Raw genomic sequence first — 14,936 nt, forward strand, 5'->3', positions numbered from 1 at the left:
GGAGTGAATCACATCATAAAAGCTTGCTAACGTGGACTACCAGCAGCGGTTTAGAGCCGAGAGGGAAAGCGGGAAGCTTTTATCTCCTTATTAGGCTCATATTCCTTACAAATAGGTGTGGAAAAGGGTTCAATTGACCAGCGGCACATCTACCTTGTGCCCCTTTGAAAGGTGTTTGGTGGAGCTTCGATCGAATGCGACACAATGGCCTTGTTTACCTCAGAAAAACAACAACAACAACAACAACAACATATTCTCAATACAAAGCATTCCTAACCAGGAGACGGCCCACGGCATACAAATTCACCCAGAAACCAGGAAAACAAAATATTAAAATTCAGACTTTTCTATAATTAAGATATCTGTCTACCATTTCAGCTTTAATACCTTCCATCAGCAAGTAAACAAGGTTGTTGTTGTTCTGCGGGGACAACGAGGTGTCCTCTATTGCTATTTACTGAGCCTAATATGCATAACATCCTGGCAGCGATGCCGGTGCAGTTCTCCGGGAGGCACGGGAAGGTCAGCATGTGTGTACCGCAGAACATAAAGCAAGGAGGTGGAGGGAACTGTGGTGGGAAATACAGTGGAGTAATTAATCATTGTTTATGTCAGGTGGACTGACAGGAACAGAAACGAACAGAGACCCTCTCTCTCTCTGTCCCTCCCTCTTTCTCTCTCTCTCGCTCTCTCTCGCTCTCTCACCCTCGCTTGCATGCATGTGCACGTGCACACACACACACACACACACACACACACACACACACACACACACACACACACACACACACACACACACATGCACGTACACACACAATTTTTGCAAGGTGGCAGCGACTGTGGGATAATCATTGGTCATTAAATGTAGCGGGGCTGCCTCTCTGGCAGAGGTAAGTTCATACATTATCATTCTGACCCTGGGCTAACTGCTCAGACCCAGTTCTGTCTGCCCTGACTTAGCTCAGTCACATTCTACCTTCAGCCATTCCTCTCTCGACGATCCTAATGTCATAACTACATTACAATAATACCTCTGCTGACTGGAATACATGCTGTTGTTTGAGAGAGGGGGTTTGTGGGGGGGGCTGCTGAATGCTTCTAAGTGCCACAAGCATGATTAAGACACAATGTGCTCTTTGACCTTGTTAGCGCAACTCTGTGCCCACCATGCATCATGCGTCAGTGCTAAGCTAATCACAAATTTATTGCGAAGTAATTTCTACTGGAGCAAAGCTAATGTTAATGTCGACCCTGTGAATGGAGGTTGGTTCTGGAGAGAAAAAACTAAACAGTGGCATTATGGCGTTTTCAGTTTGTTGGACTCAAGGTTAAATGAGTTCAGTCCCATATACCTGCACATAAATATATGTATATATAGAGAGAGAGCAGATGGATACATGTGTCGTCATATTTCTGAATCTTAAAGGGGGACACTATGATGGAAAATCAACTCGGTTTTATTCATTGTTTTTTTTATTCATTGTTTTAATGGATGGGGAAATTCCAACTGTAGCTTTCCTCTAAAGACACACACACAAAGACATGCACAGAGACACAAAAATACACACTAGGACCACACACACCAAAGGTTTCTTGATTTATGGCAGAAGCAATTAGGTTTTGCGAGTGTACCGAACCTTGATGGGTGTATCGGTGCAGGTAATTAGAAAGAATAATGAAACAAGCAAGCCAGGGAAATGAATCCCGCCATCAAAAAATCTAATCAAAGATAAATGTTCTATCCAGATTATGCAGACACTATGCCCCAGAAGATTGTTGTTTCAAATCCCTGTGTGTGCACACTATGGCCTCTTTGAGAAGCCAAAGCCATTATACTGAAGGATCCGTCATGGTGGTTTGCATATTGATTGACTCCATGAGCTCTTCTCAGTTTCTCTTCTTGTGTTGGAATTGTTTGAATAGGGGGGCCTTTTTTGGATTATTTTGACGACAATTGCATGATGTGGAAGTTGAAGGTGTAAATTTGGGAACACACAAGCGTGTGCACGTTGGTAGGGGTCAAGATAGTGACAGACAGCGGGTTTGACTCCTGGCCGAAGGGTTGTGGGTTTGATTCTTAGTGTCTGAGAAACAAGGTGCAGTGCAGTTAATCGGGTGAAATGTGGTTGAGCTAGCGTGGGATTTGCGACTCAAAGGTAATCTGATGGGTATCTTGTTGGAACATTTAGTCCAGTGATGTACAAATATTTGAACATTATAGCCTGCTGTTTCGCTAACCACAACAAAATTGGTTGTTGGGTAAGGAGTAAAATATATGAAACATATATGAGGATTGAGTGTCTCAACGGAAACTGTTTGTTTAAAGTGTGAAAAATGTAATTGATGAAACTGCTGACGGAACACCCGCCACTTTATCACTTCTGTCAGTAATCACTCATCCCATAGATTTAACCATTTATTGCATGAATGGTAATACAATTTAGTTTGGCGGTATGGTTCCACTCTGTTCTGGTGCTCCTTGCTGTAGGATTTAAAGAATGACATACAGAAGCCCAACATTTGACAACAGGGAGTACTTTATAATATGCGATACAGAGCAGAACCAAGCCTAGGGTGGTGGTTTGAAAAGGTGAGCATGAGTTTGAGATGGAAGGTCTTAAATTGAGAGCCTATCACTGTACGTGCGTTTGATCGGACTGCGTTAGCAGTCGGATGATATGTCAGACGCATGACTAGAGTCTCCCACCAGAACTAGCGATGTCCTTTAGGAGATTTCAGGAGTTGCGTTCAGAGAAGCTAGTCTACCTGCTCAGCATGAGCAAATGGAAGCTAGCTTGTCAGCTTGGAACCGAATGAGCTGCCCCCTATTAAAATCACTTCAACTCGTTATAAATGTGTATGCTAATGTTCTTCTACTGTGAAGTTTCACATTATGCTGTGAGCAAGCTGTGGAATTACAGTTGCAATGTATTTAGCTTCCTGACTTTATTTAAATCAAATAACAGGGAATATGTTCCTTCTGTTGGTCAGATATGCCAATACAATTTTACCCAACGACTTGTTTGGTAAAGCGGTTCAGACCTACATAGGTATCTTATATATCTATTTATCTTATTGATTCAGTGAAGAAATATGATTTTGTGGACAGGATGGATGAACAGATGGTAAAAAAAAACTGATTTGTAAAAGCCTAAATGTGTCCCGGAATGCTATAGGTCTAGAAGTCACTGTTTTCCCCCTCAAACACTGAACAAACATGCAGGATATGCTGATTGCTCATCTCAAGAGGTAGCCAAAATTTGTCAGAGCAGTGGCTCCAGGGAATGGCGAAAATAACCAACACAAAAAAAACGAATGCAAATACACACGCTGTTCCCAGAAAAGCCCTAATTTCCACACCGACAGCCAACGGTCCTTTTCAAGTGGAATCACACGTGGTTTAGTGAAAGCCTGTTCGGTATATAAGTGATTCGATGGCTTGACAATTTACTGGCAAACCATGTACAATTCTGACATGGAGGCAGATGCTCCGTTACCAGAGCTTTGTTAAAACCTGAGGAGAAACACCTGTGCCCGACGAGTTCCTCTGCTGAACACACACTTCTTTCTGGAGGCCGACATGTTTAAATTACTACATCACAAAGTAGGATGGCGTCGATGTTCCGGGATTCATAACATATATATCTAAATGCATCGTTTGGCACAGTATGTTTTACATTCAACAACATGTTCTGATGAGAAACACTTTCCTAATGCATATTAATGAAGGACGGAGATTATTATTGCGGTAAGTTTCACATTTAAGGAGAGCATGAGTATCCTCTCAACAAAGCACTGACTTCCCAACATTACTATTCAGTAGGAAGTTACTGAATGTTTTATTATCTGTAATTGTTGGCACAAGAGCCAACTGCAGAGGCCTTCACTGCAGTCAGCATGTTAATCATGTATGGACACAGACACAGACAAACACACACACACACACACACACACACACACACACACACACACACACACACACACACACACACACACACACACACACACACACACACACACACACACACACACACACACACACACACATAAATAAGCAAGTGCAACTGCACGAAAACAAGTGCAAGCTAAAAAATAAACAACCCCATAAACAAAGTGAATATGCAAGCTGGCTACAACAAACACAAACACAAACACACACACACACACACATCCCCCCCCCCCTCCCACACACACACATACACACTCCTCCGCCCACTCGCTTTCCAAAAGGAACAAAGTCGTCATTAGCAGAGGGGATCAAAAGGGCCCCAGATCCACAGATGGCCCCTGGGTGACGCGGAAAGGACTCCAATTTGAATCACGGCGGCCACGTTGAGAGCAAAGCCCCCGTCAACCACCTGATGTTTGGTTTGTCATCACAGCCACTCGAGACACAAACGCTGCACTCCACTTTACAGCACGGGCGGGATGGCCCAGGGCTGACGTCCTTACCCGAGGTGGACCCATTTCAATAGCACCGTGTGAAATACAAAAATATGGAAAGAAGAAAGAGCAGGAGATTGTGTGGCCAGGAGGAAACGACATCAAAGAGATAACAGCCCTAACACACACACACACATGCACACACGCACACATGCACACACGCACGCAGCCACGCACACACACATGTACAGCAAGTCTGCGCGATTGCAATTAAAGATAGAAGCGTGCAGAGAATGTCTCCCGCAGAAAATAATTATGGAACTACGCCGGGAGATGGGGATGGTGTGTGTGTGTGTGTGTGTGTGTGTGTGTGTGTGTGTGTGTGTTTGTGTGTGTGTGTGTGTGTGTGTGTGTGTGTGTGTGTGTGTGTGTGTGTGTGTGTGTGTGTGTGTGTGTGTGTGTGTGTGTGTGTGTGTGTGTGTGTGTGTGTAATATGCAAGTGTTGTTAAGAGACAGTGAAGGCCGGCAGAAGTAGGATAGACGCCAGAGAAGAGCCGGAAAGGCAGGTGGGGTTGGAGCAGCAGGGCAGGGGTGGAGGTGGGGAGGGTCAACTGGGCTGGTAGAAGGGTGGAGGTGAAAGAGAAGAGCGGAGACCACCGGAGGGTCAGAGCCAAGGGTTGCTCCACCCACTGCATGCTCACTTCTATGTGTGTAACCTCACTTGCACTTCCCAAGGGAGAAATGCATTGTGCTGGGTGTCTGTGTGTGTGTGTGTGTGTGTGCGCGTGTGTCTGTGTGTGTGTGTGCGCCTGTGTGTGTGTGTGTGTGTGTGTGTGTGTGTGTGTGTGTGTGTGTGTGTGTGTGTGTGTGTCTGTGTGTGTGTGTGTGTGTGTGTGTGTGTCTGTGTGTGTCTGTGTGTGTCTGTGTGTGTGTCTGTGTGTGTGTGGACGGACAGACAGAGACATAGAGGATTGAGTGAAAAGAGACAATTTGAATGATGTACCCTGATGAACCCATTTTTTATTAGAGTACAATGTTCTGATCATAAAAGAAAAAAGAAAAAAATCCATTTGTATATAATCACTTGTCCTCGGTGACCAAATTCATGGATGGTATATTCGAACCGATTTGCCTCAAGGATGAGCCTAAGGAATGGATTGGTATCGCCATTTAAATCAAAACTCTAATACTCATCTTCATCCTCCTCCACAATTAGCCTTTACCACGTGTTGGTGTGCAGACAGCAGTACCTGAAGGCTGTTTAATCACTGAGTACAAACAATAGATAGAGGATGGGGTTTTGAACAACCAGTTCAAAAGACACCAGTTATTATGTCCAAGAGCACGGGGGGAGTGTTTGTTCAGTCTACCATGATTATGGAGTATGGAAAGACACTGTGAACATGATGACTCCCTGGAACCCTCCAGAAGCGGGCGGTAAAGATAGAAACTATCTAGTGTTGTGAAGGAGCTGCAAGTTTAATTTAAATTGATTTCCTATCATCACTCTGCAAGTAAATGCATCATCTTGTTCAACTGAGTCAGGCAGTTTTGTCATCAGTAATGTATTTTAGGGACGTTCCGAGCACTCAGATGGGAACATGAAATTGCTGCTTTTTGGAATCCCATTTAATGTTTTAGATAGTATAGTAATTTAGAAACATGAATTCTGGGAATGTTTTTTTTTATACAAACTTATATGTTTAGACTGCTATAAACATGAATAATATCCACAAGGATGAAAGTTTGGCAAAGTTTGGATATCTTATGCCAAGAGATTTCTTTTTAAATTGGCTTACCCTTATTACCAATATTAATCAGGAAACACTAGAGCAGAATTGCAAATTTGATGAAATCCTATACACAAGGCTAATGGTTTGATGAACAAAAATTAACTGTAAAGACAAGGTATTGATTTAATTGTGTATGTCTACATTTTCCAATTCCTTGATATCCAAGTGCCAAAACCAACCATTGAAAAGTACTGAAGTGAAGAACCTTGTGTATCAGCCACAAGTTTTTACTTAGAAAACGTCAAAATATCTAACTCGGAAATTCTGAGTATAGTATACCAGCCAGCAGTTCAATTGTTTTTTATATCAATACTTACCCCCAGAAAATGGCAATTTACAATCCTGTGAGTGCCCACTAGCAGAGTAAACAAGCAAGGAAAAAAAATAAGTGCATTATTTTATGCAGAACAACTTACAAGTGAGAAAGCGCATGTAGAAATGAGAAAAACAAGGTAAGTTGAACCTTATTTATTGATAATGCTAACATCTGAGAGGCAGTGTATCACAATTTAAAAGATTGTCTAAAAACCCCATGACACATGCCACACATTGTCATTTAGTAGTGTAGTGCCTGTTAAAAGGTAAATGGGGTGCCATGTTAGAACTGCAGGACCTTCCTTCTTCCTCCTCTCTACTGCTGCCATCTTGTTCATACAAAATTAGAAGGTAATTGTAATTTGTTTAACTAATGGGAACTGGAGGATGAAGACTAGTGTGTGCTGTGCTCAATTCACACAGACGCACCCAGATGCACAATCACGTGTGTGGCATTTCCTAGCTCTATATACCCATGCTGTCTTCTGCCATCTGACATTGGCAGTGTTGTTTTTGCTTGAGCCGTGTCACTTTTATTTTAAAACATCTTCAGTTGAAAAAGTGCTCTCCAGTTTTTCCTTAAAAAAACAAAGCTTTACAGATTAATTCAGTAAACAATGAAAAAACAATTCACTATTAAATCAGAGCAAAATGTAAAACATAATGCATTCAAGTAAATCATATGCTAGGCTAGCATCCGCTCCATAATGGAAGCTAACTTAGTAGGCTACATTACATTATTCATTCTAGTTATTTTATAGAGCAGAAAGCCTACAGCATATCTGTAGGCTTGTGAGGTCTAAAAAATCAGATTTTAGATTAAAGTCTAAAGTCTGACGGCAGATGAGCTGAAATCTGTGTGATGAGGGGTTTTATTTTCTTTCGCCTCAAATTTGTTTAGAACAATCAGGTTCCTGGGGGATCTGTAGGTGTGCTTTTGTCTGGACTGGAAAAAACCTGACATAACCACAACAAACGTGTTATGGCTGACCATCAATTGGAATGGGATGAAAAAAATAAAACGGCCATAAAGGTTATATAATCTGTAAATGATGCTGCCATGACTGTGATCTTTCAAAAAACGAATTACTAGGCAAAAAACTAAGATCTGCCAGACTGAACTCTCGCTTCATAGGATATTAGAGTTAAAGGGGCCTGTGTGGCATTCGCAATGATGAACAAGGTGGTGTGCTCCGACATCAAAACACTTCTATTGGACTATCAACTGCCACAGATTATCATATTGGATGTTTAATTCAAATATCCAAAGTGCACACATGCAAACAAAAAACTCCTGTCGCCGATGGGAAGAAAAGCTCAAAAGTACTGTCTGGACACCAACATACTTAGAAATACCTAATGTCTACAAAGGTTGAATATAAAACCCATGTATGACTTGACACTGTTGAAATACATAAAATCGTTTTCTGAAACCTTTTCACCCTAGAATGAGTTTCTCTCTGAGTCACAAAACAGGAAACCATGGGCGTTTGCGGGGGTTTTTGCTGGTTTTTTATGTTTTCCGACGTACAAGCTTTTCAGTCCCCTCCAGATGTTCAGCTATAGAATTTTCCAACTACTGGATCCAAGATAAGACCTGATTCAAGAGAACCATGAACTCCGAAGTTTCAACTCTTCCAACTTCCGACATTCACACTGTAAGTTAACAGGTGGTAAATAACATGGAGCTTGCTTCTTCCGAGTTCGAAGATAGACATGAACACAATGTTATGCTTATGTAAAGGTTAGCAAGTCTTTTGTTTGTCGACGTTAGTCTCTATTTTAATATATCATGTAAAATGTTAAATTCAAATTAGCTACGACCATTTACGGCCTTGACCTAGATTTATTAAGCACACAGTTTTGTTTTAATTTGAATTATGCATGTTTAAGTAGTTTGAATAGATCTTTGAAGTGATTTAATTAAATGATAAAATATTGGCACAACACGTCATAGCTTGGAGCATATATTTAGTATGTACAGAGAGCAATTTCTCTTCCGAGATAGTTAATTATTATGAACTTTATTTCATCCATTGATATGTTTTGTACCATAAACTAGGAAAATACTAAATTCTAATTGGCTTGAGGGGTGCTTCTTGACTCAAATAACTGCAGGCAACAGCAAGGCTAGATTCTCATCGGCGCTCTCCAAACCAATGCAATCATTTTGTAAACCTCACATCAGCTGGCTACGTTCCGGGATTTACAACTTGCAACATATTTGCAGTTGACAAGAAAATAAAAATGAATACCCCTCCAAAATATTAAACAATAATATTCTTCCTGAAATCAGTCGTGTTAGAAAATTTCGTTACTAATGTGACATCCTTGCATCTTTTGTTCTACAACACTCTGCTAGCTTTCATATCCATGAGAAATGAGAAATGCTTATAAGGATTTATTGAAAAATAAAAAACAAGATTCGGCTAAACATTTTTGGGTAGATGTGGAATATTTATTCCGTAGTCTGTAAAGTATTCAGGCTGAAGGGGGTCGGATAGAACTACGTTCAGAAAGCTTTTCCACTGCCAGGTTGTCACTAAGATATTCTCTATTTGCAGGAGAAATTAGGTGACTTCTGAATTCCACATGAACTAAGATAACCTTAAGGCCATCCAGGCATTAGTCAGGCCAGGAACACAAATAAGAGTGCAGTAGTGAAACAATTTTAAGACTGAATCACCCAAAATATGAATCAATTATACAATTTGAAAGTGGCCAGAATGTACCTCGCCCAGGAAACCCCCCCACCCACCTTAGCCTCCTTGTAATGCATTCATTTACCTTTACATTAGGGCATCTAGCAGACGCTTTTATCCAAAGCAACTGAAAATAAGTACATTTGTCATAAGAAGTAAATTCCTTGCATTCCTTTTTGATAACCACCACCTCGTCCTGAATTATCCCTTAAATACAATCAAAATACAATTAATAGATTTAGCTTGAATACCAAATAGACCCATGTGATGGGCAGCTAAAGTAGCATTGATTTAAATAACGCTTATTTAATCAAGACTAAATAAGCGTTTTAAGATTTTTCTTTGAAAGAACAAAAAAATGTTGGAAACAAGAATGGAAATCTTTTGGGAACAAGAATGCAATATTTTGCCAACAAACATTTTGGAACATTTTCAGTTATATAAACTCTCACGGATCATTTATACTCCTTCAATGCTTCTGCAACAAATTGCTGAAAAAAATATCCCTTTCAAAGCCGTCATTACCAATTCAGCTCACATGAAAGAAAGGTATAATTATTCTCCTCAGAAACATGTATAACGTGCTGGTTGGTTCTCGAACGCAAACAATATCACTTTAAATTTCTTTTTAAGACACGTTCAAAATGCTCCAGTGTTCCTTAATGGCTTTGAATACAACTCTTGCGTGTTCAGATACTCTTATTTTAATCAATGCGATATCTGGGTATTAACAAACCACCGTCTGTTCTACTATGATTTGCCACGAGCTGCCAAACACAGCTGTATCTTATATAACGTTATCCTCTGCTTCTTCAGGCACTGGCTAACCAATGATTTCTGAGTGTTTATTCATGTCAACAAAACACAGTCTTACCAGCACAGATATTCAGCCTTATACGATTTTTGAGATTGGTCCAGAATTTAGCGAGAATGCTGCCGCCGTAATCCTTGAAACGGGCTGCAATCCTTTGAGGCAATAGCGTTCGTCAGTTTATGTCCTCTAATAATGCTTGTTTTTGCCACTAACAGGCCCAGTTTATATTCCATTATTATGGAAAAGATTCCCCCAGAGGAATACAACTTGGTCCATTTGTTATTGTGTCCCACCAAGCATCGCTCAATGAGAGTTGAGTTGAGTTGTTGCAGGAAGAGAACAATGAAAACGGGAGAGAGAGATGGGGAGTGGAGAAATATGTGATGGATTGTTGTTATCTAAAACGAAGAGTTGAGATTGTAATGACAACAGGGAACTATCCTGCAACGAGATTTCAGAGACAGACTTCTGCTTGAGTGAGACTTGGTTGGACACTATAAGAAACAGACCATGATCAAGCGAAAGGTAAGGAAACAACAGTAGGCCTATAGATAAGAGTATAATCTCAGCCTGTCAGTGGCAATGACAAGCACTTTCCTTGGACGTGCAATCTCAAAAATCGTAGTCCACATTGGTCCCTTTATGGCCCAAAATGACTGGAAAATAGAGTCCAAGTGAAAAGATCCAAAAGTTTTCCTTAACATTGCTGGTTTAGTCAGGGCTGCCAAGTCTTTTAGAAATACTTGGAGTGAGATTTGTTACGCACGCAGAGCACATTCCCATTCTGGCGGCCACTGCAAGACATTCGTTTATTTATTTCTGTACTTGAAGCAAAGAATCATGACTTCTAACCATGAAATGATGAACAGAGAAATCCAACAGTTCTTGGCCTCCAGAATGATCACTATTGAACACATGTCTGGGACTCTTTGCTTGCTCATCAATATTAATTTTGAGACAGTTGGTAATTAAACTCATGTCTATCTGATAGGCTTTGACGTGACCTCACTAAGCGGGGGTTTATCCATCGACTTTATCCCATAAGTGGTCATGGCTGATTGTAAACAATATTATCAATACAATATTAAACAATTCACTGTTCAAGTAGCTACATTGGAATTGAATTTATCATTCACCATGATAAGAATAGGCAGAATGTTAATGTGTCTCCTTTTCTTTTTTCAGAATTAAAAGGATCTGATATTTTGATGTTTGTGATTCTTCAGTTTACTTTAATTTGGTATAAGCCAAGTCAAGAGTAGGCTACATAAATCAGCTCATGACAATGAAAATCACAACCATTGTTAGAAGGAGCAAGGCGGCAGGGATTGCAGGCGTACCACCACGTGGGCCTCGCATACCCACATAGACCCGCCGACGTCACCACGGTAACGGCTGCAGTGGCGGCTGAATGCGCTATCAAGCTGATTGAGTAAAGCTCATTATCCACAGCCGTCGCTATGAATCCATTTCAGCCACGCGCCAGCCCCCCTCGTATTAACTGTCGCAACTCATCTCGTCCAATTGAATTTCATCCCAGCCGTCTTTTTTATCACTGACAACCTTGGTGCGGCCGCAGTCTCCTTTAAGCGGATTAACGCAGCATTCTCATGAAGCGTGTTGTGCTGCGTTGCGCACTCGGGGGCCGTTGTTGATGAAGTGATTATATCGAGTAAATAATCACAATCGCACCTGAAGGCGTTCGACCCGCGGTGAAACAGGGGGCCGGTGTTAATGTATCTTTTGACACCTACTGTGCTTACTGGAGTCAGGTGTAGTAAGGTGTTTAATAACAAAGGTTATTAAAGCTGGACACGTGGGGATGGATCCTCTCTCGTTTGTGTCACCCTTGTGCTGTGGGCCACACGTGGGTCACCTAACTCAGCTGCTCTGAATATTCATGAGTTGGAGACACTCACGTGCACACACGTACAGGTGCACAAGCACATACCAAATGCATGCACACACACACACACACACACACACACACACACACACACACACACACACACCTACATACATACATACACATGCACATGCACAAAAACACAGACATACCACACACACACGGACATGCACAAGATACAGCTTCACATCCAAATGCTTTTAAACACACATGCACCTCACACCATTTATGGTTAGAGGTCTGGCGTCATAGCCTATAAAGAAGCTTTAGAGGCTACATAGCTTATATAGCCTGATACATGTATACCTTTAGGCATCCTTGAGCAGGAGGAACCCCTCCCATCATATCATACTAGAAAAAAACACTGTAAGTTGCTTTTGACAAAACACAACTGCTGAATTACAAAATAGTACATCATTAAAATGAACACTCCATTGGAAGACATGAGTGGTCCCTCGTGCCCAGAAACACACAGATTTGATTTGCCTCACCCAGTAGACAACCTTCAAAATGGATGGAACACGTCCTTGGCCCTAACCCCAGTAACTGCATTGCACAATGTAAAGTTGTTTCCATAGCATCAAACGGATCCACATCGATCCAACCACACCAAAGTGCCACCCAAATTCAATATGGGCAATCCCTGTCCTTGATCGATCCAGCGAATATCACTCTGGCATCACGGCAAATAAGGAGACGAGTGTCTTCACTTTGGCAGGTCTCGGTGACATTGTGTGCCTGCCTACTGTCGGGCTATTTGTGTGTATGTGCCGGCACTGTTTCCCTGCCTTCTGGCCTGCCAAGACATTTCTCCAACTCAATCAGATGAGCCATTAACACATTGGTGCAGGCGTTTGAGTGATTCGGAGGGAGAGAGAGGAAGACGCTCACTTCCTCTCACACAAGGCACTGGGAGCTGGATTTCACACATTATCATCAGCTGAACTTCTGAATGTGTCGTTTTAAGTTTTAATGAAACTCTGCAGTCCATCATAAATCATGGTTAATGTGGGCTAATACTCGAAAGTATGTGAAATATCTATACTGTTAAAGTAATATCTTTGACGATATGTCCATGAGACATTGATAACAACCTTAGTGACCTAAGTGTCTAAAAAGATTAATCAAATCGGTCTGGATTTTACACACGCAACTGCCATCAAAAATCAGTATCTTATTGAAGGCCTTGAATACTGCATCAGGCAGTAAGTAAGAAAATAAATAAATAATATTCTCTGTTCGGTTACCGCCAGACGATGTAAAAACATCTCTCATCCATATTCAGTCTGACCACGACAACGACAGAACAAGAGATGCATCTCCAGTGAATTTTATTTGATTGACTTACCTGCAAAACTCTGTACCTCTGCTACGTCTGAATCAATTTGTCTTGTCAATAAAGCAAAGTATGTCGTCTGTTGCGTATTTGATGTGTTTTTTTTTTAAAGATTCAGTGCTTTAAACTGGAGGCTTGGAGGAAGAGTTACTCTCCCTCGTCTCTCGATCCTGTAGCTCTGGTAGTTTAACGCCCTTTATCCAACCAAATAGAGACTGTGAGCTTCGGAAGAAAATGCATCATGAAAAGCAGCCGAGGATTTCTTCTTGATCGCTGTGGAACAAATGCTCCTGCTGGGTTTGCTAATGAGTTTAACTCGAGTGCTCAGCCATTTTGCTTGCCTCAGACACAGCCCCATATTAATTTCATGCAAATGGCTATTTGCTGTGGAGGCAATATGGGGAGAGAGGGGGGAAGAGGGGGGGCGGGGGAACACCACAACATGCTCTCCACGCTTCCAATTTGCCGTTATCGCGTGGAAACATTCCAACACGCTTATCGTCTCCCCACACCGTCGCTTAGCGTGTGCTGTTCAACCGGGACGTATAGAGTGCACACGGGAGCGGCTCTCGCCAAGTCTGCCTTCAAAGCAGTCCTTGGAACACGCACCGCCTACAGCTAAAATCTTAGTTATGGTTCCACGTCGACGCAACACAAGGGGGTTTACGGAGCCATTAGGTCCTTGCAGACCTTCCTTGCGTCCACCGCAAGGGCCTGACGTGCGCCTCCCAAAAATTGTAACCTTGTGTCGAGGCGACGCAGCAGCAAGGGCTGTGATTGGTCCGCTCACTAAAACCCGAGGCAGAACCAAAATAGGTTTACGACTGCGTCGAAGTGTCTGCGTGGTATTTGCGTTGCATCAACGTCCAACCATAACTAAGCCTTAAGGGGAGAGAGTAGGAGAGAATCATACCATAAAAGGGCAATGGTTGTAAGTCTTTCACTGTCAAAATGAACCAGCGTGGACCTCAGCCCAACCAGGGCTAAGGCCTTAGTATGCCGATAATCACATCGCAATTGATGTGCCTTTACGCTAAGCAGCTAGGATGAATTAATGCCATTTTTCAGTGCTGAAGAAGTCTGTGGGCCCAGGTCGTAAAGCGCCGGTGCAACACTCGGCCCTCAACTCTGCCAGGGCACAATCAATAGCCCAGGAAGGCCATTGGATTTCTCTCTGTGCCGCAGTGTGGTAGTTTGCCCTTGATTGGTTTATTTTACGGGTTACTCTGGGGTGGGGGGGGGGGGATGTAAACTAATAGCTCGGAGCTACTAAATATTACAGTGGGGGAGGCGGAGTGGGGGAACAGACAGAGGCTTTAAGCCCCGGAGCGAAGATTCAGCCATGATGACCATATGTCCACTCAGCATGGCGGGGGGCTAACGACCATATTCACTTGTGTTCCCAATTGACTTCCATCAGCATCTCGGTAGGGTAGAGAGGGGGGGGGGGGGGGGGGGGGGGGGATAAGACAAAGCCGTGCGATTGATTGCCAATGAGGGATTTATCACACATGCAGAGGCACACTTAGACAAAGACAAACAGATTTAAGCCCTTAGCCCTCATTGGCCCAAAGCCTCACCCCCTTAACAATGGCTGTTTCCAATGGATTATATGCATCAGGTTGTTACTCCTAATTGGGGAAATGAGTCGATTGGCTCCGTAGACGCAAAGAGATCCGTGTCTTGC

The sequence above is a fragment of the Gadus macrocephalus genome, chromosome 6 (assembly GCF_031168955.1).
Source record: "Gadus macrocephalus chromosome 6, ASM3116895v1".
Classification (NCBI taxonomy): domain Eukaryota; kingdom Metazoa; phylum Chordata; class Actinopteri; order Gadiformes; family Gadidae; genus Gadus; species Gadus macrocephalus.